Below are 26412 nucleotides of genomic sequence, written 5' to 3'. Positions count from 1 at the left end.
ACCACAATTTTGCTTGATCCACCCTGCCCTGTTCCATTCCTTTCCACTGAAAGGACAGGACAAAATTACAGCAGGGGGCAAATGGGCTTTTTCGGGGGGAGGGGTCAGAGGGAGGGTACCTAGGTTCATATATACTCATGGAGATCTATAAGGCTGGTTTTAAGCATAGGCGATTTGGAGCATAAGAGTAAGGTCTGATATGAACTTGGGAAAAGAATGAAGGGATTATTATTTCTGATGTCCCTAAAGTATGAACTCACCAGGAACTCCTTTCAGAGTCACCTACTCAGGCTTTCTCTAAACTGCAATGCCTTACTAAAATGCCCTCTATGCTAATCGACCTTGATTTTTTTGTTGTTATTGCTTTCCTCCTCTGAGGCTTTCCTGTGATACCTCCATCTGGAAGAGGGTTTCTGACAAATGCAGGGTCACTTACCCTCTAAGTAGGTCTCTGGTGATTAAAAAGTCTCCAGTCAATAAAAATGTAGACAGAGTGGAGGCTTGCAAATAATGAGCACAAGTAAAAGCCAATATTGCCCAGGGGAAATGATCACTTAAAGCATCCACCTCAGAGTTTTCTATCTCCTCAAAGGTATTACAGGAGAGAGACAAATTGAAAACCGGATGCTCATTCTGTAGAATTCTTTGGAATTTCTGAGAGTTCCAGGAAACTGATGCTCAGGACTTCGGTGAGCATGAATCATTCTTAGAGGTTCACATTGTTCAAGTGCAGACAGCTTACCTGTTACCCACTCAGCCTTGAATAGCTTCTCAATGACTCACACACTTCAAGTATCTTTTCTCTTTCTCCCAGGGAACTTGGTCTGTGTGTGTGTGTGTGTTTGTGTGTGTGTGTTTTGTGTGTGTGTGTGTGAGAGAGAGAGAGAGTGAGTGACTGGGGACAGGGGTGGGGGGGTGAGGGTGTGAGGGGGTGGTCTTTGCTGAATGAGAATGCAAAGACAGGAAGACAGGAATTGAGGAAATAGCTTTTTAAATAACTAGTGACAGAGAACCATCCACACTTTCTAAGATTTGAGTGGGCAGTTTCCCCTTCTGATTCCAGCTGAGGTAATCCTGTGCCATTCTCAGTTGCAATGCAAATGAGGGAGGACATGGGGTGAGTGCTTTTCAGATAGAAGTCTTTTTTTACCTTTAAAATATTCCATGGGTGGTGAATGTGTTACATCAGTCTCACCCAGAAATGACTTGTCAGTATTCTTTATTTTGTTGATACTGATTGAGAAAATGGATATGTGGAAAACACTTTTTAAGAAAGAAAAAAGAGTCCAAAAGAATTTTTATCCTTAAAAACCCATTTATATGACTTCTTTGATCCATTTCATTAAGTGATTGACAAGCTTGCCATGTCTTCTACTATGTACCAAGCTGAATTGTCTTGTTTAATGTAACATGTTATGATGTGACAAGGCATACTACATGCACAGTGTCAAGATACAGGGCCCTTCTGTTCCTGGGCTTTTATATCTCATCATATATGAAAACGAGATGCAAAATGAGAATGGAAAGAATGGTTTAGTCCCATGGTTCAAAAGAGTTAACACAGAGGTGAAGATGCTTGCTTGCTTTGTATGAGATCAGTCCTGGTTAGATCTGCAGCGCTGATCTCCCTGAGTACCGCTAGGGGTCACGCCTGAGCACAGAGCTAGGAATAGCCCCTAAACCCCACCAGGTGTGGCCCAACTCCCCCCCCCCAATATTTTAAATTTAAATTTAAAACAAAAAGAATGATTCAGTACCAGGTAAGTATATGTGGTTCTAGACACTTAGAAATATGCATATCAAATATAATGAAAACCAATTTCAGGGCACTAAAGGATTATTTCATTCTGTTACTCTAATTCTAGCAAACTGTGTATCCTACTTTAATATCTTGAAAGTATAATGTTATATAAGGCAACTCTGGATGTGCAGATAGTGACTTCAAATAGAAAATGGCCTTTTTAAAATGCATTATTATATTGTTTGTTATTGAGATCTATGTTTTATAAATTCTGCCTAATTCTGTGACTTATTTGTTCTTAATGTGGCATAGACCTTCATACGCATCGGTATTCTCGTTCATTTTATAGCCAACTAAACAATCCTTTTTGCCCCCTCCCCCAAATTTCTAGCTCTTTTAAAACTCTTTCATTTGAAAGATTAATGAAAAAGCTGCTGTGTGTCTGACTCTATGCATGAATGAAATATCTAGAAGTGAATGAGGGATTGATTTTTGCCTCCAAAGAACTCAAAATTTAGTTGGAAGATTAAAAATTTCATTATCAAGTATCATAAGATTTTTAAAAAGTAATAATGGGAGATCAGACGAGATCGGGCGCCTTCAGGGCTGGAGCGATAGCACAGCTGTAGGGCATTTGCCTTGCACACAGCCAACATGGCCGACCCGAGTTCGATTCCTCTGCCCCTCTCAGAGTGCCTGGCAAGCTACTGAGAGTATCTCGCCCGCACGGCAGAGCCTGGCAAGCTCCTGGTGCAATATTCGATATGCCAAACACAGTAACAACAAAGTCTCCAATGGAGATGTTACTGGGCCCGCTCGAGCAAATCGACGAACAACGGGAGGGCCTTTATCTTTACCTTTAATAATGGGAGAGGGACCAGTGTACAGTAGTTAAGGCGCTTGCATCCATCCCCGGCATGACAGATTGTCCCCAAGGCACTGCCAGGAGTGATCCCTGAGTGCAGAGCTAGGAGAAAGCCCTGGGTATTGCCCACTGTAGCCCCCAAACAAAACAAAACAAAATAATTATGGGATGGGAGAATAGGTTATAGTCATTTTTTTTATTTCCTTAATATTTCATCCCATTTTTAAAATTACTTACCAGCATCCATCCTAACAATAGTCAGTCAAAAACCATATTTATGTACCAGTGAATCATAGTATTCAGTCCTAGGCTGGGCTGATATAGTAACAGCTCATATTTGATGGTTGATGAGATTAAATAGAATGGAAACCATTTGAATAAGATATAATTACTTGTTTGGAACCTTAGTCTTTAGAACCACTCAGTATTGGGTTTATCAAGTACTTTTGTGCAATTCTTCTCACATTCCCTCAGCTCTTTGATAAAACTGTTTTTTTAAACTGAATATAATAAATACTAATAAAGACCCAGAAGCTGCATTTTTGTCTTCCCCAGGCTACAAAGATGATCTGTTTTGTGTCTAAACCTATTATTTTTATAGGCATTAACTGTTGTCAACGAATTTTATTGAGGTTCCTTTCTGTCTCCTGAGATTCACTGTGCGTGGAGATGTCAGCTTTTGGCATTGAAAGTCTTTGGAACTTTTATTAGAGAAAAGGAGTCTTACCCACCTCTATCCCCTGTCAATTGCTTCATTATTGTTTTTACTTTTATTTTCAAAGTTTGTGATTTGCCTTTTATATTTTAAAACACTTCATATCTACTTTGAAAACTTAGAATTTTTTTTTAAGTAGTAGTAAGCAGTTTTTGCCTTAGTCTGAAATCTTGGCATCTGGAAGAAAAAAAAAGTCTCCAGACCTATATTTTTGTCTGTACAAAAGTGCTTGACAAGAAAATATTTTCTCAACCTTCTTAGGGACAGTAGAGTTGTCCAATACAACAATCTCTAATGGAAATCTTCAGAATGAAATTTATGTAATGTTCATTTTTCATTGAATGACCCAATGTTATCACAGGTTTTTATTTCTCTTCAATTTCTACAAGAGCACAGTGAAAGAAAACTTCTCAAATGTTTTGTGAACATCTTTCCATGGTAAATAGAACAGTCTTTCTGTAATTAATGGTGCTTCCACAGGTATTTAATGAAATGACATTTCAATGAAGAGCTAATCACTAATTCTGCCCTATGCCTTGGAGTGACAGAATCAATAAAACCTGGTTTGAACATATTTCTTCCTGCAAGGAAAATGGCAGCCTAGTAGAGGTGGCAGGTAAATTTGGAAAAATCTTTTACCAAACTGAAGTAACCCTATTAGAGGGTTATTTTATTTATTTATTTATTTTTATTGAATCGCTGTGAGATAAAACTTATTTTCAGTGAAACAAGCAATATGAGAAGAGTTTGAAGTGAAATAGAAGCTAAGCTTGCTAAAGACCCAATTTTTGACAACCATAGTGATTAAACATTTTAACATGTGCTTTAGAGCTTGTGGAGTTTCTCTCCTTAGAGATTCTTTAAAAGTTGATGGAAAATCAACCGTTTGGGATGGTTTCAATTTAGAGCTACCCAAAGAAAGTGAATTTCTAGGGTTCTTTTTAGTTTTAAGAGTCTATAAAAGTTCCCTTAAATAAACTGTATATGCTTTACCTAGGAGGTCTGGGAAAAGAGAGAAGTAAATCAATTAAAGAAGAAAGTTGGATACCCTTTGGGCTATTCTGAATTTATAGCTTTTGTAAAACATAGATCCAATGCATAGTTATTAAAGGCAGGCCTGGTATTTACCAAAAAAAATGGCATACTCCATGTGTCGAGGCATATTGTTTTGTAAAGAGTTTAAGTCGAACATTCCAATAAATTCCATTGCTAGTGATTGCAACAACTTTCCTATATCTAAGTTATTATGTTATTGCAAACTCTTTTATTTGAAAATTATCAGAAAACAATTTCCACACTGTCATTCACTAGCTGTACAATTTGAGCTGGCATTTAAATTCCCTGGGCTAAAGTGTCCTTGTCTATAAAACAAGGGAATTTTGTTAAAGTAAATGACCTCTTCTAACTTTTATAGACTCATAGTCTGTGTTATAATTAACAAGGATTTTGTGCTATTCAAGTACAAAGAACATTGGATTAAAGTAGTTACCAAAGGAAGTTTAAATCTTTTTATCTTCTTTACATAGCTTCTCTTCATTCCCCAAAATGGGACATTCCATCTATTTAAAGAAAGAGAAGAAAGCATCTTTGTTTTGTTTTGTTTTGAGTTGGGTTCCAAGCCCCCTTTGGGATAGAATAGAAGCTCAACCATGACCAAATACAAGCAGGTCATCCAACCAAAGACATACATAACTCCTGAAAACAGGTTGCTATTTTTCTTTGCTGAGAAGGACCTACCGATACTTCACCTCTTTATATTTGCCTTATCTCTTGAAATTGGGAACAAGTGAATATGTCAATTTTGGGATTTCCATTATTTAATTAGAGGGCCAAGTAAAAGTCTTTTGATTTCTAAACCAAGACAAAAACCTTTCACCTTCCAACTTATACTGCCTTTCCCATCAAATAAAAGTTATATTTCAGAACACTTAAAGTTTCACTCATCCACAATTTGCATTGCTCTGAGTGGGGTTAGATTTGACTTGGGTCATTTGCCTTTCTTGGCTTGATATCCTGTAGACCGCCAACCATGTACTTGTGTGACAGCTGGTGGAAATTAAGGGTGCCGTCAATGGCTATGGGAAAACTTTTCCTTTGAAATGAATTAGTACATGTGGGATTTGACCTTATGATCCTGGTCTCATTAGCACCACTAAATTAATAGGCCACAGATATTCTTAAAGAAAAACAAAGAGTTCTTGTGCTGACCCTAAATGCTTGCTACTACTCTTAATCATGCCCAAGAGAACCAGTCTGTGCCACCAAAGCACAAACCAGTCTGTGCTAAGAACATAATGGTCTTTGTGCACAATTAGAAAATAATTTGAATTTTTCTAACATTTGAATATTTCAAGTTGACCTCCTCCTGATAAATAATTATTAAAAATAAAAACGAGCGCAAAAAGTTTAGACCAAGAGCATGTTCTCTATTGCTAAGAATCCGGCTTTTAAATCCCAGCTCTGGAACTTACTTGGTGGGTGGCCTTGGGCAAGTTAGTTATCCTCTTGGTTCCTCAATTTATTCATGTAAAAATGGCACTTTCCTTAGAGACTGGTGGTATGAATAAATGAGTTGCTATGTTAGAACATGATCATTTGGGATGCTGCCTAGCATAGAACTTCATATATAGGTTAGCTTCTGTACTTAACAATCTCTTCTGGGATCTGATGAAGAGTTTATAGTAAAGGTTATCTGAATAGAGTAACTAATGATATACTCATTTTCTTTCCCCAGAGAGAGCTGATAAAATTTGTTAATAGTAGTAGCTGTCAAGTACTAGTATCCGTAATACGACATCTTAACTTTGTGTTATATTTTTATTTCTTCTAAGTCCAGTTGTGTCAGCTCTCTTACTTTGTCTTTTATCTAATCTCAGAGGACAAAGATTTGGACAAATGTGACATGTGAGACCATGAGATCATGTGCCTGGTTCTAGGATCTAGAATCAAACTCTAGCTCTAAGAAGCATGTTCATTTGTCTAGAGGCTCAAAGAGTGGTAATATAGTGAGATGCTTCCTCAATTCCCATCTTCTGAGATAAGTATCCGGAATCTCTGGGTGACACATTTAATTCTGAACACTTCTTTGAAAGGAGATAAGAGAGATAAGAGAGAGAGAGAAATAGAGAGAGAGAGAGAGAGAGAGAGAGAGAGATCCATGTAATACCCTTGTATTTTACCTCCTAGAAAAAGTCCACAAGTAATAATCAGATTTCCTTAGGGTTTATAAGGACAGTATTCTTGATTCACCCATTATTTAGAACCTTTGTGGACAGTTTCTTGAACCCCATTCAGATAGAACAATGAAACTTACCCACTCCCTTCTTTGGCCAACTTTAAGTTTTGTTCTTTCTCCATCAGCAAACCACCATGCTTCATTTCTTAGAGCAACTAGAACTAGTGTTGATTTTTCTCAAAGACCTACTGAGGAAGGGAAAGAAGTTTGGGCCCAGGATCTTGCAAAAGGGTCTATGAGAGAGAAAGAGATAGAGTGGTCAAAAAGTACCATAAGCCAAATAGTAAGCCAAGCAGGAAGAGAAGTCCCAGCTTAGCCATGAAGGGAGCAGTAACTAATGAAGCACCCCCACTTCTATGGGGAAACTTTCAATCACTTAGCTGAAAATAATTGGTTTGGAAAGTCTCTTATCTTCAGCAACAAGTAGGGTAGACATTTTGTAGCTCAGAGAGATTTGCAATCTTCTTCCAACACTCAGGGTTGTCACCGATTTTGTCTAGAGCAGGGCTTCAGAAACTTTTTCCACTTCATGACCCATCTTTACCCAATAAATTTTTTTTTCTTTTTTATTAGTGAAACACCATGAGGTACAGTTGTAGATTTACAAATTTTTGTGCTTGGATCTCGGTCATACCACGATCAAATACCCATCCCTCCACCAGTGCCCATTTTCCACCACCAGGATAATATCCCTCCCCCCCATCCTCCCATCCCCCCATCCCCCCCCTGCCACTGTGGCAGGGCATTCCCCCCTGTTCTCTCTCTCCTCCTGGGCGCTGTGATCAGCCAAAGAGGCATTGAGTGGCGAACATGTTCAGTCCAGTCTACTTTCAACCTGCATCTCCCCTCCTGGGAGGATCCTCCAAACACCCTCCACTTGGTGTTCCCCTTTCTATCTGAATTGTCCTTTCCCCTAGAATACCCAGCTGGCCTCTAAGTTATGGAGTAATTCTCCTGGTGTTGCTCTCAGCTATTCTTGGGTATTAATCTCATTACCCAATAAATTTTAATGCAACCCCAGATATAGGCATACAAATTAAAAAATGTACACTGATAGTAAGTCATAAATTAATGTTTAACTAATTTTTCATGATTTAGGGTCACAACTCACAGATTGGGAATTTCAGAGTATTGAAAATCATGTACCATAACAAGATTTTTCAGGCCCTCATCCTGTGAGGATCCAATTTTATTTTAAGGGTCTTCCTTCCCATTTTACAGCTCATTCTAAAGAATTAGACACTGAATCCAGCACAGGGTTTCTCCCACGGAAAGTTATCATTGCTTGTGACCATGGACTTCCCTTCTTATTTATTTAGCCAGACAGCTTTGACAACCATGTTTGTAAAAAAAAAAAAAAGGCTGTGATTTTTTTGTTGTTGTTGTTTTTGTTTTGTTTGAGTTGCTGCCCTACCAGAGTTCCATCTTGCACCTCTGTGTGAAACATCTACAAGCTCTTACATCACAAAGAATTACTTTGGTTGCCTTCAAAGTTCAAATCCGCAGGCCTTATTAGCTGTTAGACTAAGGAGATGACAGCACAGCATTTTGTTGGTCTCTATCTACACACAAGATTGTGTTTAAAATATAGTAAAGAGCTGTTATTTGACATGCCATTCCTTAACTGCACTAAGTTGTATGTCTATTTAATGCATTGTTTAGTCTCACATTGGCTAAAGTCACTTAAAGAAGCACTTGGCAAGTTCTGGCTTTTCATTCTTGGCAATGGCTGACCCTCTCTCTTGCTTTTTCACTGAACCTTCAAATATTCAGAAAAATCCTCCAGTTACTTTATTGCTGGCACATTGCTTTCTGCAATTAGCCAGGACTTTTGCACGTGGTCTCTCTACGTCTTTCCTAAGGTAATTAATGGCTTTGCAATATTTGATCAGCACAGACACAAAGAGAAATTGTGCAACCAGCAGAGACCACACAGTCTTTTAGATCGAAAGATTTTTTTTTTGCATTAAATGTTCAGGCTTTCTCCAGGGATAAGCATTTTCATGCCAGGCAAGGAAAGGGACAAGAGGACAGGGCGGGAGCAGACAAGGGGAGAAACCATGTGAAACCCTCAGGAAGACACCTAAGAACCTGCTTAAGACTACCTGGTTCCCATGATCCCCTGGGTAAGATACCTGAGTTTTCAAAGGAAGTAAATTTGAGGATGTTTCCAATTAGGAAGTCTTTGGAAAATAATCTAGTTGGACCCCAGGACTGAAACTTAGAAGGAACATGTCCCAGATCACAGTGCTAGTGAGAGACAGAGAGAAAAGGTGATGCTGTTGATATCAGTTTCTGGGTCTCTTGAAACCTGCTGTCCTGAGCAGCAATGAGACATGTCCATGTCAATGTTACCCCATAACTTTAAATGACCCGAATGACCTCCAGTTAAGTTTACCTAGAAGCACATAGATCTTGGTGGCTCTTTAATTCAATAAACTCACCTGAGATGGAAGTTTTGACACTTTTGTTCCTTTGCTATAGAAATTTGTATGAAGTCCTTTCTTGCATGCTTTCTACAAAATACTCAGTCATCAGTTGTGCTTCGCATATTCCCAGTCTGCTGAAGTCCATCATTTAGACTATTATCATATATTATATTATCCTATTTCTTTGACCACCCTCTCCAATGTCAATTTGGGTAAGAACTGCTTTGGAATGACATAGCAATGTTGTGTTCCTGGAAAACTAGAAATAATCTGACTAATTGTTGAGTCCACTTTGGTTCTGGGGGCTTCTCTCATGCCACCCAGTCAAAAGAAATTTATGCCTGATTTGCTAGTTTTTGCAGATTCGAACCAAATATTCTATGGATCTCATTGGATTTTCTTCTTTCTTCTGTGATATGTTTAAGGGTCTAGAAAAGCTATTGGGGGGGTTGGGGGATTAAACTTTGAAAATGTATTTATTATAGATTCAATTCAGTGAATACGGCTGGGAAGATAGCAATACCTCTGTGCCATTTGCCCTGATGAAATGGGTCTTTCATCAGAGGCAAATGATTAAGAAAGTCTGCACTGAGCCAACTCTTATCCAGCCAAATCCTGATGATATGTGAAACTGGGGGAAGGAGCACCAAGAGTTAGAGTTTTGAATTAAACGGCTTTTGGGACACTGTCAGTCTCTTCTATTCTCCTTTCTTCTTGTCAGCAGCCCTTGTGTGAGACCAAGTGATCTGCTTTTAAATCCTTCATTCTCACATTTCCCTCTCCCCAAAACTAAACTTCTGCCAGCAATGCCACTAGCATCAGTGTCTCTCAACCTCAGCACCGTTGACCTTTCATGGCAGGCAACGTATTACTGGGGGTGGAGGTTCTTCTGTGCATTATAGAATGTTTTTGTTGCATTCTTGGCTTTTATTTTCTGAATACCAGAAATTAGCACAGCAGTAGGGCGTTTGCCTTGCACACAGCCAACATGGCCGACCCGAGTTCGATTCCTCCGCCCCTCTCGGAGAGCCCGGCAAGCTACTGAGAGTATCTCGCCGGCAAGGCAGAGCCTGGCAAGTTCCCCGTGACGTATTCGATATGCCAAACACAGTAACAACAAAGTATACAATGGAGACGTTACTGGGCCCACTCGAGCAAATCAATGAACAACGGGAGGGCCTTTACTTTCGGGCCTTTGTCTTCTTCTACATGAGAGTAAAGAACTCTCAGGCATTGCTAGATATCACCTGAGGTAGTGATAACAAAAGTTCACCTTAGTAGTTGAGAATTGATCAATTTAAGACTACAAAAGTGATTAAATAAATGGGGAGCCATGAATGAAAGCAATACATGAACTATTCATCAGTCCATCGATAATCAGGAATCTATGATCACTGCAATGACAGTGTAGTTTTGAAAACTATTTTCTGAAAATAAAATGTTTTTCCTAGAGGTCATATTAAAAAGCTATTTGGGGTAAATCCTTTTCATCTTATAGCTATGGGAATAGCATTTATTTTAGTAACAGCAGTACAGAAAAGCATAAATGGGGTAGCACAAGATTGTTATACTGGAAGTGTGATTGTCACTACTCAGTGCAAACAAAAAAGAGATCAGTTGCCTTCAACCTCAGTATTTGTAGGGCCTCCTTTTATGACCATACAATAAATAATATCTCAGTTCTTCACAAGTGAAAAAACCTGTTTCAGAGGTCTTGGGCACAAATGTACTCTTTTCTTCGTGTGTCTTTTCATTTTGTAGATCATCAGTCTTTTTATTGCCCAGAAACAAGCCCCTTGTGCTTAAGGCCTAATGGAAGATCAATGGTGATTACTTTGGAAATTGGATGTTTCACTCTGGGTCTCACCCAGCTCTCTTTACAGCTCTGTGGCCTTGGAGAAATCACTTGCTACCCTTGGGTCTTATATTCCTATTTCTCACTGGTAAAAATGGGAAGAGACTATCATCTCTCACTCTTATTTTGAGGATCACTTTAGAAGTATTGTGGGAAGCACAAAATACATTATTAGTAATGGATTGAATGGTTTATTTTGTCTTGTCCCTCTTATCACGACCCACAAATTAGTTCAGTGGTTCAACTTTATTCATTAATGACATTGATCTGTGAGTTCAATTATAATATAGTAAAGTGAAGTTGGCAGTATTTTTTCTCAACCTTACAAATAAAAAAAGAAAAGCATGTTGGGGTCTACTATTCATGATTCACCTTGAATTTTGGCTACCTAAGAGTTATAAAAGAAATCTTTAGAATGCTCCCTCCATATTGCTATTTATTTTCTCATCAGAGGAAACAGAAAAACAGCTGGACCTATCATTTTACCACACTGAGCTTTCTTAAGGAGTTTCTACAAAGTGGCAAGGTAGACTAAGATATCATACATAGGCAAAAGATTTTTATTCTCCCAAATCAGCTTAGGAAAAACTTTCAGACTAAGTCAGAAATGGCTTAGCTCAAAAAGAAGAGTTTAGTAGATGAATATAACTCACTAATCAGGAAAAAAATGTCTTTTGACACTTGAAAGTTCAAACTGCCTATCTAAACTACTTCCAGTCTGACTTTTTATTGATTTGATTTTTGTTTTGTTTTAAAATGGCCTTAGCGAAACAAAAACTGTTTCATCAATTATAGACTAGTGACCACATGACTCTCATATCCCAGAGGTTTCACATACAACAGCAACCAGACACAAAATTTGACATAACAGAGACATCTCTGAGCCACACAATCAAACATTGGTTACTGCTGCTATAAATTTTCTCTTCTCCAATTTGAACTCTTTCATAAAAATAAAAAAGAATAAGTTTAGAAAGCATTTTTATGTCCTCCACAACATCCCAATAGTGGACTATGAATTAAACTCATTGAATTAGTTAATGTTGAAAAAGTCATGGCAAAGCTATTTTTTTCATTAATCATTAGAATGTGACCCCTGACTTTCCATTTACCACTGCTTCTTCTGCCTTCAAACTCAGGTATTAGATTAAATGTTGAGAAGGAAGAAGAAATAAGTATATTTAAGATTTCACTTCTTGGGAACCCTCTTCACTGTTACCAAGGGAAAAATTTTATCTCAATATTAAGTTAATTCTAGTCAAAGGAGAATTTTTGAAGGCTGTCATCAGAGTCCTTACAAAGATTCCACCTATGGAAATGGTTTTGATGACAAAACCTGCAGTCAATTTCTCTCTCTTTTTCCTTTTTTTTCCTTTTTCTTTTTTATTTATTTATATATATTTTTTGATTTTTGGTTCATACCCGGTGATGCACAAGGGTTACTTCTGGCTCTGCACTCAGAAACTACTCCTGGCTGTGCTCAGGGGGACCATGTGGAATGCTGATGCTGGGAATTGAACCCGGGTGAGCCGTGTGCAAGGCAAATGCCATACCTGCTGTGCTATCACTCCAGTTCATCTCTCTCTCTTTTTTCATCAGAGACATTTACACTAAAAGGAGTGGTGATAAGCTTAGAACACCATTTAGGAAAGTGTGGAACAAATTTAATCTTGGCAGTTATGCTCCAAGGTATGTACGAAGCCTCAAAGCATGCTGTAGGCAGTATCTATTTGCCCAAGTATAATGGGTCCAATTACTCTGCCTTAACAAATGAAGGAAGTGAGGTACAGAAAAAATATAATGTATTTGAAATCACTAGACATGCTGGTGACCATCCCATCACCTCACTCTCATAACAGGGCTCTTCATGCAACTGAATGCTTTAAACTGAACTTTTATAACCTCAGCCCAGTCCATAACTCAGAGTGAACTGCCAGATTATATTCTAGTAGCTCATTAAATCAGACTTTAAAAAGGCACCCCTTTAACCATTCTTTGCAATTTCAGCCATCCATATGAAGTTTCCTTATCCCAAGTATGATAGGCCTGAGTAGTTCTGTGGCTCTTCCTACATCTTAGTGGTTGGATGAATCAAAAGCTTGTCTATTGCTTTTTTGAAGACAATTTTAAGTTGTGTAATATTTTCAAGTTTATGCATTGTGTATTGCTTAACTCAGAAAATGTCCTAAACAAAAGGTATTGTCAATGCATTATTTCTGTTTCCACATATTTCCACACACAAGTCATCCATGAAGGTCTTCCATGAAGAAGCTTAAGTTTTCCTACGTATTTTGAGTTTAATATTTCTTTCCACCAAAGTTTCCAGTCATTCACAGACATATTTAGTTTGGCAGAAAGTAGTGGTGATTCATGGAATGAAGAAATTTGAAAGCAAAGCTACTGAAAATGGATATAATTTATTCTGGGGCGTAATTTAGGAGTGAGAAATTGATAATTTGTTTAATTTTTCCTGGTTTCATCAGCTGCCATCCTGCCAAATATTTGTTCTGTATGAATGCTTTATTAGTTCTGAAACATATAACAAATTTTAGCTACAACTAATATCTACTATGGTTCATTTTCTCACTGTTTTTGACTCTATAACCTCAATTAATGGTTATTGAGTGAATAAATAGAAGCATATTGTAATCATTTTCAGCACATTCCTTCTTATGGATCCAGTCACTTCACTGAGTTTGTCAACCATTGAAAATAGTCTCTAGTAAATGGATGATTATACTTTTGGCATAGTATTGACTGCCATCTGATTGCATTCACCTTATAATTCCACTCTCAAATAGGTATAGATATGCACTGAAGATTTCTTCTTTTCTTGTATCCTCCTATGGAACAAATATTTGCAGCTAGGGTCTGAAATAATCAATGACATACTCAAACGACATACTCAATTTATAATTAAGAGAGGTGATCTGTAATCCTGAATCATAGAAATTTTAATGATCTTTTTTTACCAGAGAAGCAGAAGAGGGATTAATAATATTGAACAAAAACACCATGATATGTAAGCTAATGACACACAAAATCTCCTTGATTCAAGAAGAAGTAGGAGCTAGTTGGTCTCTTAGTGAATTAAAGTCATTCAATAAGTGCTATATTTATGCTCAATATAAACAATTTCTGTGCCACAATTTTTAAAAATTACAGTAATAATAAGGGAGAGAGAAGTTTACCATTAGGAGAAACCAGATTTACAGAAAATAATGAGTTCATATGAATTAGTAACTCTTAATGGTTAAGAAAGAGAATGCAAACTAGAGATAAGCTTTCACTGAAGATTTGAAAAGTGTTGTTGAGACCAAACCTGTCTGTGTTCATTAACAATATATATATATATTACTTCAATTTATCAAGTCCCAATTCTTTGGTTGGTTGAGCTTGTTCTTATAGGAAGTGTAGAACTTCTCCGGGGATAACTCCATGACCTGACCTGTGAACTGGTTATTGGAACTCCTGCTTGCTGTGGCTGCAATTTCCAGACCAATCACTGGGGCCAGGAACTTAGGTCCAGTCCTTAGATCTTGCCAGCTTCTTTTTCAATAGTTAAGTTTTTAATAGAACAGCCAAGCAAGACTACTTTAAAAAATTCTGATTGCATTGAGTAGATAAATGTGTGCTTTATTAATATCAAATTGCTTCTTTTGTTGTATTCACCCAGGTCCTAATATTAATTATTATTATTATTATTATTATTATTCTGAGTTGTTGGTACCTTTAGGAACTTCTACTGGGACTTTGAAGGAGTGCTTTTTTTAAGTTGAGAAAAGTGGGTTTCTGTCACTTATTGGAAGGGGAATGTTTAAAAGTGCTTTTCAAAGAGACAACTTGCTCTCCAGGTAAAAGCCTTCAATATACCCATCTCAAGTCATTAATGAAGGCTGAGGTATCTAAAGGACTTTGCTTCTTCAGGAATATGTTATCTCACAGCAGGGAAAGTAAAAAGTGAGACAGGAACAGTTTACAATGTCTTAAATAACACTAGAGTAAAGGGGAGGGTTTTAATTGGGCTATTAGGAAATCTAGGTTTTGCTCAGCATTCTACCACTAAATACTTGCTCAATTTGATAATTAGTGTCATGGTTCTTCAAATCTGTTTCCACTGCAACAGTAATATTAAAATGAACCAGTACACTCTACTTCTGAAACAGGATTATTATCATTTTCTTTCACAACTTTCCAGAGGGGGACAGATTTCACATACATGCCCATAGAGTTTCCACACACCTCAGCTTGATAATACTCTGTTCTCTAGAAATAGGTGGTGATGGACTTAGCCCACAAGTATATATTTTAATGTGTTTATACTTAAGCCACAATATTTTGATACAAAAGTTACTCTGGCTTTTCATGCCTCTACCCACTAAAAGAAAATTATAGATAACTTTTTTCCAAATTAGCATTTACTATTGTTTTATAGAAAAAGCCCTTAAAGAAATCCAACTGGAAATAAAGACTATTGTATTTTTATTATTAGCATTCTTTTTTATTACTTTTGTATAGTTCTTTGGTAAAGTATCTGAAAGCAAAAATAAAGTGCTAACCAATTTAATTAGAAGAGCATTAAACTGGGTACCGGCTCTGTGCTAAATAATACTCAAGAGAGGATAAAGCCATACTTCCTAAAAGACCTTACACTCTTGCAAAGCTCACTAAATATCAATCGTATAATTTCGAACTTGAGTCAGATTAACCCTTTATTATTCCACTTGCACTGTTTGAGTTTCCCTAGCTAGCCAAGCACTAATGTTGTTAGAAATGGAGTTAATACTGCGAAGCTAATTTCACAAAATATTCTGGAGCTACTACCACTAGCTAATAGACATGTTTGGTTTGATCCACTCAACATATATTTTTCTAATTTTGGAATTAGAAAAATCAAGGGATTTTTAAATAAAACAAATATTGACAGCTTCTCTTTAAAATTGTGGTTCCCTCTCTCTTATTGGAACTGCACATCTGTTGGACCAGTTCAGTGCTAGAGACTTTTGGGTGGAATCTGCCAGTTTCCCTACTGCAGAGTTATGAGGACTTGCTTTATTCATCCACTGGGCCTCAATATGCATTGACCCAGGCCACATCTGTCCCACAAATGAAAATTCTCGGGGGCCATCAATCATACTCCTTTCTCTCTCATTTATTGTCTTTGAACTAGTACAGTCAATTCCTATGAATGAGATATATCCCTTAATTTAAGGAAATCCATATCCCCTCTCAAACATTGCAAGGTAGCATTAAAACATAGTCCAGGTAAGACTTTAAAACATGATACACATTTAAGAAGAACTTGAATCTTAAAAATTGAGCATTGAGAGATCACCAAAAGATTATTTCTTTAAGAACAAGTAGAGTGGTTGGCTTGTGACCTGATGAAGTAGGAAAGGCCAGGTTCCAGGAAAATGCAATGAATACATTACACAATAACTCAGTGTGCTCAGAACAGTAGAGACTATCAAAATCTATCTGAGTCAAAGCAACTTATAGCACTGAAGGTTTGTTGGTTGGTTTGCTTCTCTCTCTCTCTTTTTCTCTCTTTTTCTCTGTCTGTCTCTCTGTCTCTCTGCCTCTCTCTCTGCCTCTCTCTGTACCAAGACACAAAACAGCTGTAACCAATTCACTGGGAGATTATCCATGTGTCCCTCCTTCACTTCCCATCACTCTTCAGGTCCTCTTCATCACGCACCAAAACTATTGCAACAGCCTTCTAATAATCATTCTGTGTCCAATATTATTTGACACCAACTATCCCACCCATGAGATTAATTTTTCTAAAGCACAGTTCCAATCATTTTATCCCTTTTTAAAACAATTCCCAGTGATCATCTATGGCTAAGTAAATTTAAGTCCAAACTCCCCAATTGGATGCTAAGGCATTTTATATAAGGTTTTTATCTAACTTTCCAATTCTATTTCTTAATATTTCTCTACAGCAAAGTTCACAAACTGTCAGTAGTTGTATCCCATCTTCAGAAGTATTTTGTTTCACAATGACAATGCTTTTATAAAACTCTAAGTTATCAGCCAATAATTACTAAACAATTCTTCCCTCTATAGTGACACGTTTTCTGCCTTATACTCTAATCATCACCATTCTCAAATACCCTGACAGTATAGCTCACTTCATCCCTTTCCTGATTTGTTCAGGTTTTATTTTTTTTTTTTTTTGGTCCCTGACATAAATTTCAATTTTCAACATGAGTGACTCACTACTGCATTTTTTACCTTTCTGGACTTTCCTTCTGTTCTTCTTTCATATGTCAGCTCCTCAAACAGAGCAAGGTAGCTTTAAGACACAGTTCAGGTAAATTCAGGTAGTTCTCTATAAAATCATCTATCAACTTGCCAGGCTTCCAACTCCTTCATCCGATAGCAAAAATATTAGTCAATGGCACTTATAATATATTCTATATTATGTTTTTGTGTGTGAGACAGCATTTATATTTTATATCCTCTGGTTAAGGATATAAGCTTCTCAAAGGTAAAGGCTGTTTGATTAACTTCCTTCAAATTCCACATACTTCCTTATACACAGTGCAGTCAATGTCTGTATGGAATTAATTAACTTATTTATTTTTCTTTGGTTTTCTAGACCTAGATCAGTCTTGTGTGCCCATAAGAAGGCAGTAAGTCATTTGAAATGTAGACATGGCTGAGTGAGAAAGCCCCTGTGGATTTTTAGCTATTTTCAAGTAGGGAGTGAGAAATGCTCTAACTTAAAGAAATGGCTGAGGGAATTTAAGTAAACAAATCAGATCCTTTTTGTTAGAATCTGTTTTGTGATCTTCAGGTTAAATTTCTATTGCATCTCTCACAAGGAGGGTCAGCAAACCTTTTAGTGTACTCGACTTGTGTTAGAATTATGGGAGTTCATCTAATGTTGGGACCCAGCTGAAACAAAGAATTGAATTGAGTCAGTTCCAGGTACAGTGCAAATATCATGAGGGGGAAAAGAAATAGAAATCACACAACTCATTACATTCAAAGTCTGCTTTTCTAAGATTACTAAATGTCCCAAACAAGTATTCGTACTCATTCTTATTCATCCGGGAAGCAGGGTGATTAACAAGTGCATCAAATAGTGACAAGAATCAAAATTCAGTGAATAATAATGAGCACCTTCCATGTTTTAAAGTGTGACATAAAAGCCTTCTAATAGTTACTTTCAACCTGGTTAAAAAAATGCAACTCTTGGGATGAAAAAATATTACAGAAGGTAAGTTTTTGCCTTGCATGCAGCCAGGTTTCATCCCCAGCATGGCATATTGTCCCCCTGAACATTATTAGGAGTAGTATTTGAAAACAGAACCAGGGGTAAGCTCTGGACAGTGCTGAATAAAACAAAGAAAAGAAAAGAAAAAAATGAACAACATTACCCATCAATAGGAATTATTTAAACTGACAGTATTAAAAATAATAACATAAAAATGACTTTTTAAAAATGCTTTCAACATAATTGATCTCAAAACTAGTTTATTAAATTTCCAAACTAATGTAAGGAAATTTTTATTAGTCTCATACTTCAGATAGTCTTGTGAAGTTTTCTTTCGTGTGTAGCATTGCAATTTGACACCAGCAGCATCCAATTTGTGTTAATTAAACTACAATCAAGTGTGAGCTACTGTGGTATGTTCTGGCATCAATGTTAAAGTTAAGATAAAATTTGTTACCTGCATGTATATCTATCTGAATCTGGGTAAGAGATACGAATATGCTTTGTTCTCTGAGGAGGAAAGAAATAATGTGTGAACAGCTGCTTTGACTGAGTTGATGGAAGCACATAACAAATTTCTCATTGTCAATCTTCCCAACTCAAGTTCAATGATGCCTCTAAATTCTACCTGGAGTTATAAGGTTCCCCTCCTACTCTGTTTCTCCAGATCCAGATAGGATCTGACAGATCATCAAATGAACAGAATTCTTCGAAACAGTAAATTTTCTGAGTTAAACAGAAATCCAACTGAGTGACTGTCTTGTTATGTTAGGATAATATTCATTTTGCTATCAAAGAGATAACATAAAGTGTCAACGGGCACTCTGAATAGTGAGGTAACCTAAACTGCTAGGTAGACTAGCCTTTGCTAATTATAGATTGGATGCTGAGATAATTGTCTTGCCTGTAAATCAGATATCTTCACCCTTCCTTAGCTTTCCTATAAAGGAATTGTGAATATCACATGAGATAATAGCTGTGGTATCAACACAGAACTTTCAAGGAATCATTGACAGCTGTGGATTTCTAGAAATCATTTGAATGAAGCACTGTTAGAATTGGAGGGAAGCTAGGCTAGGAAACATTCTGAAGTCACAAGTAGGCTAGCCAAATGACTTTCATGCCTATTCCTTTAGAGCAGTGGTTTTCAACCATCAGTCCTCACAGTCTGCAGAGGTTAAAAGTTTGAAAACTACTTCTCTAAAGCTTAGGGACTGCTTTCTTTTGAGAGGTCCCATATGTTTTCTGTGGACTGAAATAAGAAGGACAAAAGTAGGATTAGCTATATTATTGGTCAGTGGATCCCACATCCCATGTAAAGATAAAAGGTTAATTAAGTACATCTCTGGGGCAACAGGAATGATCAAGGTTGTTCCTAGAACACAATTGCTTTGGAAAAATTGACTTTTATTTCAGGTAAAATTTCCCACAGAGAAACATGGAACACCAAAGAGAACTATAAATAGGAATGTCATTTATGTCGATTATAAATAGATTTGCCCCCCTTTTGATTAGAAGATTAATGTTATCAGAAAATCTGTAGTTGAACAGAAATGAGGGGAAAATCCTGACAAAATATTGTTACATACTAACAGTTAGATCAGATACTTTTTTCTCTCTGAGATATTTTCTTGCATTGTCCCTAAATGAAGACTCTTCTCATTTGAGATTCTAATTTAGTTTGATTTAATTTGGAGTCTCTGAAATATATTTGTCCATTCTTAATAATTTCAATGAATTGCTCTTTAATTTGTAGACATAACACTCTATCTTGCATACACATTCACACAAACACACACACACACTCACACCATCTTTTAAATGGAAATAATAAATAACTTGAATATCAGTGAATCAGTGTTAGGTTTCCAAAAGGGGCAAGACTTTCTCCTCAGATACTCACAAGATAGTAATGAGGTCCTTTTATGAAAGTTCTCTGTTACAAAAAAAAAAGGAGATTTTCTATCAAATTACTATGTCCTTGTAGGTTCTTAGCAAAAATAATGCCCATAAGGAGCATAATTGCCACAGAAATAAAGTAAAAGATCTGTAGAGGAAGATTTTTGTCCCTTAAGCTGTTGCCTGAGCACTTCTCAAATAAACAGCCATTTTCTTTTTCATTTTGGAGGGAGCATTACCCACAGGGATTCAGACACTTTAGTTCTGACCAGTCAACTCCTCATCTTCTGCTTATGCCCGTGATTCATCTCTTCCCAGGGTTAGGGCAAAAAACTACAGCTTCCCATCCAAGCTGTCTGCTAGGTTCATCCAGGGGTGGCTGTTTGGGGAAGAAACAGCAAATCACCTCATACTTTAACCAGACATGATAGAATGCAAAGGAATGCATGAATGAGAAAATGAACAATTTTATCTGTCTCCTGGAAGTTCTTGGTCCCAACCACCCCAGATTTAATATTTAATATTAAGAAAGAGACTGTGGAAGTGGTTGAGAGGAGAGGGCATATTGACTGAACAAGGCCCTTCTGAGAACACACACACACATACACACACTTACACACACACACTTTTGAATGTCATATTTTGATTTCACGATGGAATATTTTTTAAGTGAACGTAGCTTGTCAACTGGAAATTCACTGCTTGACCCAATGTTCTGGAAAACACTAATCAGGGATTTGGAAAGTCTGAGTCTAAACACATAAAGAAATATATTGAATATTTTTAAAGATATAAAATTCTTAGAACCGCTGGACAGGTTTCTGTGTGTGACCTCTCTCTTCCAAGTGGCATTGCTCAATAGCCCAGCTCCATCTGAAAGCTGACATCATGCTATTGTGCAACTCACAGCCATTGCAATGTCACTTTGCTAACTGCACTTGCTGTGTATTCAACTACTGTGAAGCTTTGGTTTTGGAGTCAGAAGTTCTGAGCAGGATCATTTCTGTGAAACCTGAGTCCTTGGTTCTTCAAAGAGTCAAAGTACATTTGGATCTTGCAAATTGAGAATGTCAGAGCAATGTTTTCCTCTTTAATCAAAACCCAGAAATGGTAGGGTAGGTGACTGGGGCCATGTCCTCCCTCCCTCTTGTTCTCTCCCCCTACACTCCCAGCCAAGATTTTCCAAGATTGACAGAGTTGAACAGGAAAGAAGCTTTGAGCTATACTTCTCGAGTTCTGATCTTCTCTACCAAGCTGTGTTACTGGTGGACTCTGACATAGTGGGATGTGGAAACATGCGGCTGAGATCATCAATTTGTCCTCAGACTGAAAGGTAAACAGAAATAAGAAAGACCTTTTCCCGCTAGTCCCGGCATTCCCCATCATGTGTTTGGAGTTGTGGCCAATATTCCAACTCTGCATGCAATGTTAGCCTCTGATTTAATTGACCTCTTCAGGGGGATCTTTCATCCAAATGCATCAATTCTCTGGCTTTATCCAAAGTTGAGCATGAGCCCTTTTTTGTTTTTTTATTAAATAGTCTGGTCAGTGAACTTTGTATACAGGTCTCTGACATCTCTTGAGACCTGACTTAGATGGTCCTGGCCTCAAGGAAATTACTGGCACACACAGGTGATCACCTTTAAGTAATTTGTCTAGCAGATGTTCTTTAAGGGGAATCTAGGAATAGCATAAGAACAAATCTTCCCTCCTTCCTAGTGTATTGCCTCTATGAAGAATAAAGGGAAAACCCCAACATTCCTAAGACATCATGAATCACTCCAGAAGGTTGACAGTTGCCTCAGTGAATAGCATGTTTCAGAAAAAGAGCTTCCAAAAATTTGCCTTAATGCCTGGAAGTATTATGAGAGGACATAGGTTTGTTTGGAAGTCACATCTGCTTTTTAAGATAGGTGTTTAAGATGGTTATGATTTAGATAGAGAAAGAAAAGTCCCAGCCGGCAGAGAAATAAAATTCACAGAAAAGCACATGAATGGCCGGATATAGGCATTCAGTCAATCATTTAGGTAATCAACTAGTAGGTAAAAAGCAAACTCAAAAAAAATTAGACCATCAAATGTGTTAAAGAATAGTGTTAGCACATTCTGGGCTCTTATTATATGCAGAGCACTATTCTACATGAATATTTAGAATAATTTTTGTTAACTAATTTTTAATTAATTAGTTAAGAATTAATCCTCTCAACAAACCTGATGGGTAGGTACTCATTATCCTCTTTTATGAGTAAGAACTCTGAGGCATAGGGAAGTATGCATAACACGCTTATGCATAGCACACTTATGTATAACATGCTTATTTTGTCCTAAGCGTTTCTTAGGACAAAACCAAGGTTTCAACTCAAGCAAAAGAGCCCAAGGTTCGTGATCCATAGACACTGGTGATCTTTAGTGCATATACTACTCCTGGCATGCCTTCATGCTTTGTTTTTCCTTTCACATCTTTTCCCTAGCTGCATAAATAGTGGCTACTCTCTGAGATCAAGCTCATCTACATCTTTTTCAGTGAATACAAGTACATCAAGTCTTCAAATACGTCAGCAAAATTTTTTTCCCCAGGATTGGGGATGTAGATAAGTGGGACAGCACTTGCCTTGAGGCCCTGGGTTCAATTCCTGGCATGAGAAGTGGGGGGTGGAGGAGGGTCAGAGACAGAGACAGACAGAGACAGAGAGAATTTCTTTCCCTATTTCAGATTTTATCTTTATTTACACTTACAGGAATTTTTCCCATCTTGCTTTTAAAATTGTGTTCATCTGTGAGAACTTTTTCAGATGAGAACTGATCTCATCCTTCCCTTTAAATCTCAGAACCGGAAATAGCACTTTTCATTGTAGAAAATATTTAGTTAACATTGTGTGAATTGAATGGAATGTTGGAGTTTTCATTCAATTCAGGTTGAGACCTGAAGGACATGTCCTCATAGCCTATCATACCTCTCTAAGATCATCATCCCAAACTCAAGCAAATAAAAAACAGAAGAAAAGTAAGTAATTTTGAGTGCCACAGGGAACTCCCCACTTCTGAGAATCCACAACTCATTAAATATAGTATGTAAATGCACAGTGTGGACAAACTGTGCCCCAGTCCACAACCAAGACCACCTTTCCAGGTTTAGCCTTTTCTAGCTGTGAAACCAGGTTACTGGTAATAGGGCTTGTTAAGGCAGAATAATAGCCATGCATGAATGCAGCATCTCAGCAAGGACTGTGATGTTCTTGATTTCTGAGAAGACTCCCTTTATCAAAACAAAGTTCCCTCAGCTTCTCAACCCCCCAAACCAAATCCTATTGGAGACTCAAAAACACTCAACTTAATTAAAACTTTTTTTTTCACATTGAAGTCACAAGTTTTCACAGGGTGCAACGTGTTGCTAACCCAGCAATTTCCAAACTAGACTGCTCAGCAAAGCAGGTGCTGTTTTCTTTTTAGGACCTGTGGTGTCCTTAAATTGCTTTGCTGCTGAGATATTTCTGAGGGTCACATTGCTCTAGAAAATTCCAAACCCATTCCTTAACCCAACTCATTTTTGGTCTAAAGAGTTCTATCTTCTACAAAGGATCTTCTTTGCCAATAAGAAGCAAATATCTTATCTCTCATCTTTTTTCCAAAAATATGCTTTCAATACTGGCGGAGCGATAGCACAGTGGGTAGGGTGTTTGCCTTGCACGCAGCCAACAGGGCCAAGCCGAGTTCAATTCCTCCGTCCCTCTCGGAGAGCCCGGCAAGCTACCGAGAGTATCTCGCCCGCACGGCAAAGCCTGGCAAGCTACCCGTGACATATTTGATATGCCAAACACAGTAACAACAAGTCTCACAATTTGTTGTGAGATGTTACTGATGCCCGCTTGAGTAAATTAATGAACAATGGGAGGACAGTGCCTCACAGGCTTTCAATATTTGTCATTAACTATTATAAAGCTCATAGAGTGAATGAAAAATAGTAAGTGCAGAACTATGCCTTATGGAAGGATGTCAAGAATGTATTATGGAATGGCCTATGGTTGTTTAATTTTCAAGTTCAACCTTAAATGAATTGAACATAATAAACCTGCAAAGTTAAGTGCATATAAGTGATTATAAGTCTATAAATAAGACCTCTTATTGTCTAGTTCTCTTTCTTGGAGAACCCGGCAGGCTACCGAGAGTATCCTGCCTGCATGACAGAGTCTGGCAAGCTCCCCGTGGCATATTCAATATGCCAAAACCCAATAACAATGATGGGTCTAATTCCCCTGACCCTGAAAGAGCCTCCAATGTGGCACTTGCTAAAATCTCAGGGCTAGGACAAATGGAGACATTACTGATGCCTGCTCGAGGAAATTGATGAACAACAGGATGACAGTGATACAGTGATACAGTAAAGTGTGCAGATATTTACCAAGTATCTAATATATGCAGGGAACTATAGCAGATATTAGGGCTATCATACTAAACCAAACTGACAAGGTTCCTGCTTTAAGTACCTGGAATTTATTCATCCAGAATGTTTTAGATGCCTAGTGCCAAGGGAGGCCAAGAAATGAGATCCTTGTGCTTGGGAAGTTTCTGGAAAAAGAACAATAGAGTATATTCTCCAGACTTTTTTTCTTCTCAACTATTAGTATATATTACTTTCCGGTTCCTGTCTTCTTCTTTTCACATTTTTATTATTAGTGAGTCTATCACATGCATTGTTGTCTATCTATGTATTTTAAATTCCTTAGGTCAAGAAGACTTATTGTTGAATTCTGCTTGGGCTCTTGGTGTTTCCTCTTAATGTCCCAACAAACAAAAGGATGCAACTAAAATTATCAGGTTTGTTGACATTCAGCTAGAGAGAGACTCACTGTTCCACCATATTTTTTCCCTGAGACATGCAGGATACTCTGGAGACTCATCCTGAGAATGCTTGAATTTCCTTAGGTACTGTGGAAAAACAAAAACCATGGACCTATCACTCAGCACCTGCTTTCAAGCATCTAAAGTGCCCATTTCCCATAAATATAGTATTCTTTGTAGACAAACAAAATAGACAATAGTAGAAAACAGTAAATCATCCTTAAGTTGTTTATATTTGAGAATTACTCAAGTGTTCTATTACAAGGAAAACCAAAGATTCTATTCCTTGAAGTTTGAGACCATAAAGATAATCATAGAATCTTATCACTTCCATTAAAGAACTCATCTCTTATTTGGGAAGTAATGTGTTTGCCTGAAAGAATTCTGAGGAAAAAAAGAATCCTGAGAATAGAAAAGCTGGGCTAAGTGTGGGGAGTCACTGATCTAATTCTAGATATAAAACTACAATAAATAATTTAATATGATACTAGAATATATGTTTTGACATTTGCTTATTTTCTCACTAGTAGCCTTTCTAATTTTCTAAAATTGTTTTATTCTCTTCTGACACTCTCAGATTAACCTCCTATAACAAAATAATCTGAAGTCTCATTCAAGGCTGAAATGCTGTAACTTGACATTTCTAGATTTCAAATACTGTGGTTAGTAGAGAAATGACCGAAGATCTTGATCCTAAACTCTACCCAAATCACTATTGAAATTTGGGTTAGAAATAACAAATAAAAACTAGATACATATAGAAGTAAAAAAATGATAAGCACTGTATATCTTAAGAAGTTACATTTGAACTAGCAACTGAACTTCAACACACCATAAATTTAAAAGCAAATATGTCATATCTTCCAACACAGTAATAACCATAATTTCCAAGTTCACTTAGCTTTCAAATTTAGTATGGATTATGAATAAAAACTGAGTTCATAAAATCAATATTTTACCAGGTTTATTTTAGTTCTAGAGCTACCAGGAGCTCATTGGTCTTCAAGTGAAGCATTGCCTGGAGACTGTTTTCATTGGCTAAAAACAGCTAAGATCAGCAGAAGTTTCACAAAGAAAGTCAAAAATCAATCCAAAAGGCTGATACTGTTTTGTTATAGCCAAAACGGTGTCTTATCTCTTCATGCTACTCTTACTCTGTCATGAGCAATTTTTTGGTGAAATTCTGTAAAACTAAAGAGTTTTTTTGCTTTAAGAAGTAAATGAGTGAACTAGGCAAGACAAGCATAGAATTGAGGAAAAGAAAGAATGTCGAAGGGTCATATGAAGCCCTGCAAAGAAATGCTTCCTTTTCAAGGAATCTACTGTGTGAAAACCTACCCCCCACAAAATAGATATATTCTCAATACATTTTCAGTTCAGATGTACTTTACAGATACACCTTTTAAGTGTGCATCTTGGAACTCTAGGGACAACCTAATTGAACACTCACTTTTAGAGACATTCTCTATCTGTTCAAGAAACAAGAGTGGAAGTGGCGAATCCAAGAGGTTGTGTCTTTAGAGAACCCTGTGTTATTCATATTTGTGTTTCACTTCTTCCAAGAGGACATGCCCAAACTAGGAAAATCTAGGCAGTCCAGAAGGTAAAA

The 26412-nt window shown here is 37.3% G+C and overlaps 1 protein-coding gene across 5 annotated transcripts in view; it reads left to right on the top strand.

The window, feature by feature from the left end:
* The window catches only part of IGF1 (insulin like growth factor 1), a 79666-nt gene that overhangs the window by 5302 nt on the left and 47952 nt on the right, over window positions 1-26412 (top strand). The window lies entirely within an intron of this gene.

Source organism: Sorex fumeus, unplaced genomic scaffold (assembly GCF_029834395.1).
Source record: "Sorex fumeus unplaced genomic scaffold, SorFum_2.1 ptg000003l, whole genome shotgun sequence".
NCBI classification, from domain to species: Eukaryota; Metazoa; Chordata; class Mammalia; order Eulipotyphla; family Soricidae; genus Sorex; species Sorex fumeus.
The sequence above is the reverse complement of the archived record's forward strand: the minus strand, read 5'-3'. Positions and strand labels throughout refer to the sequence as shown.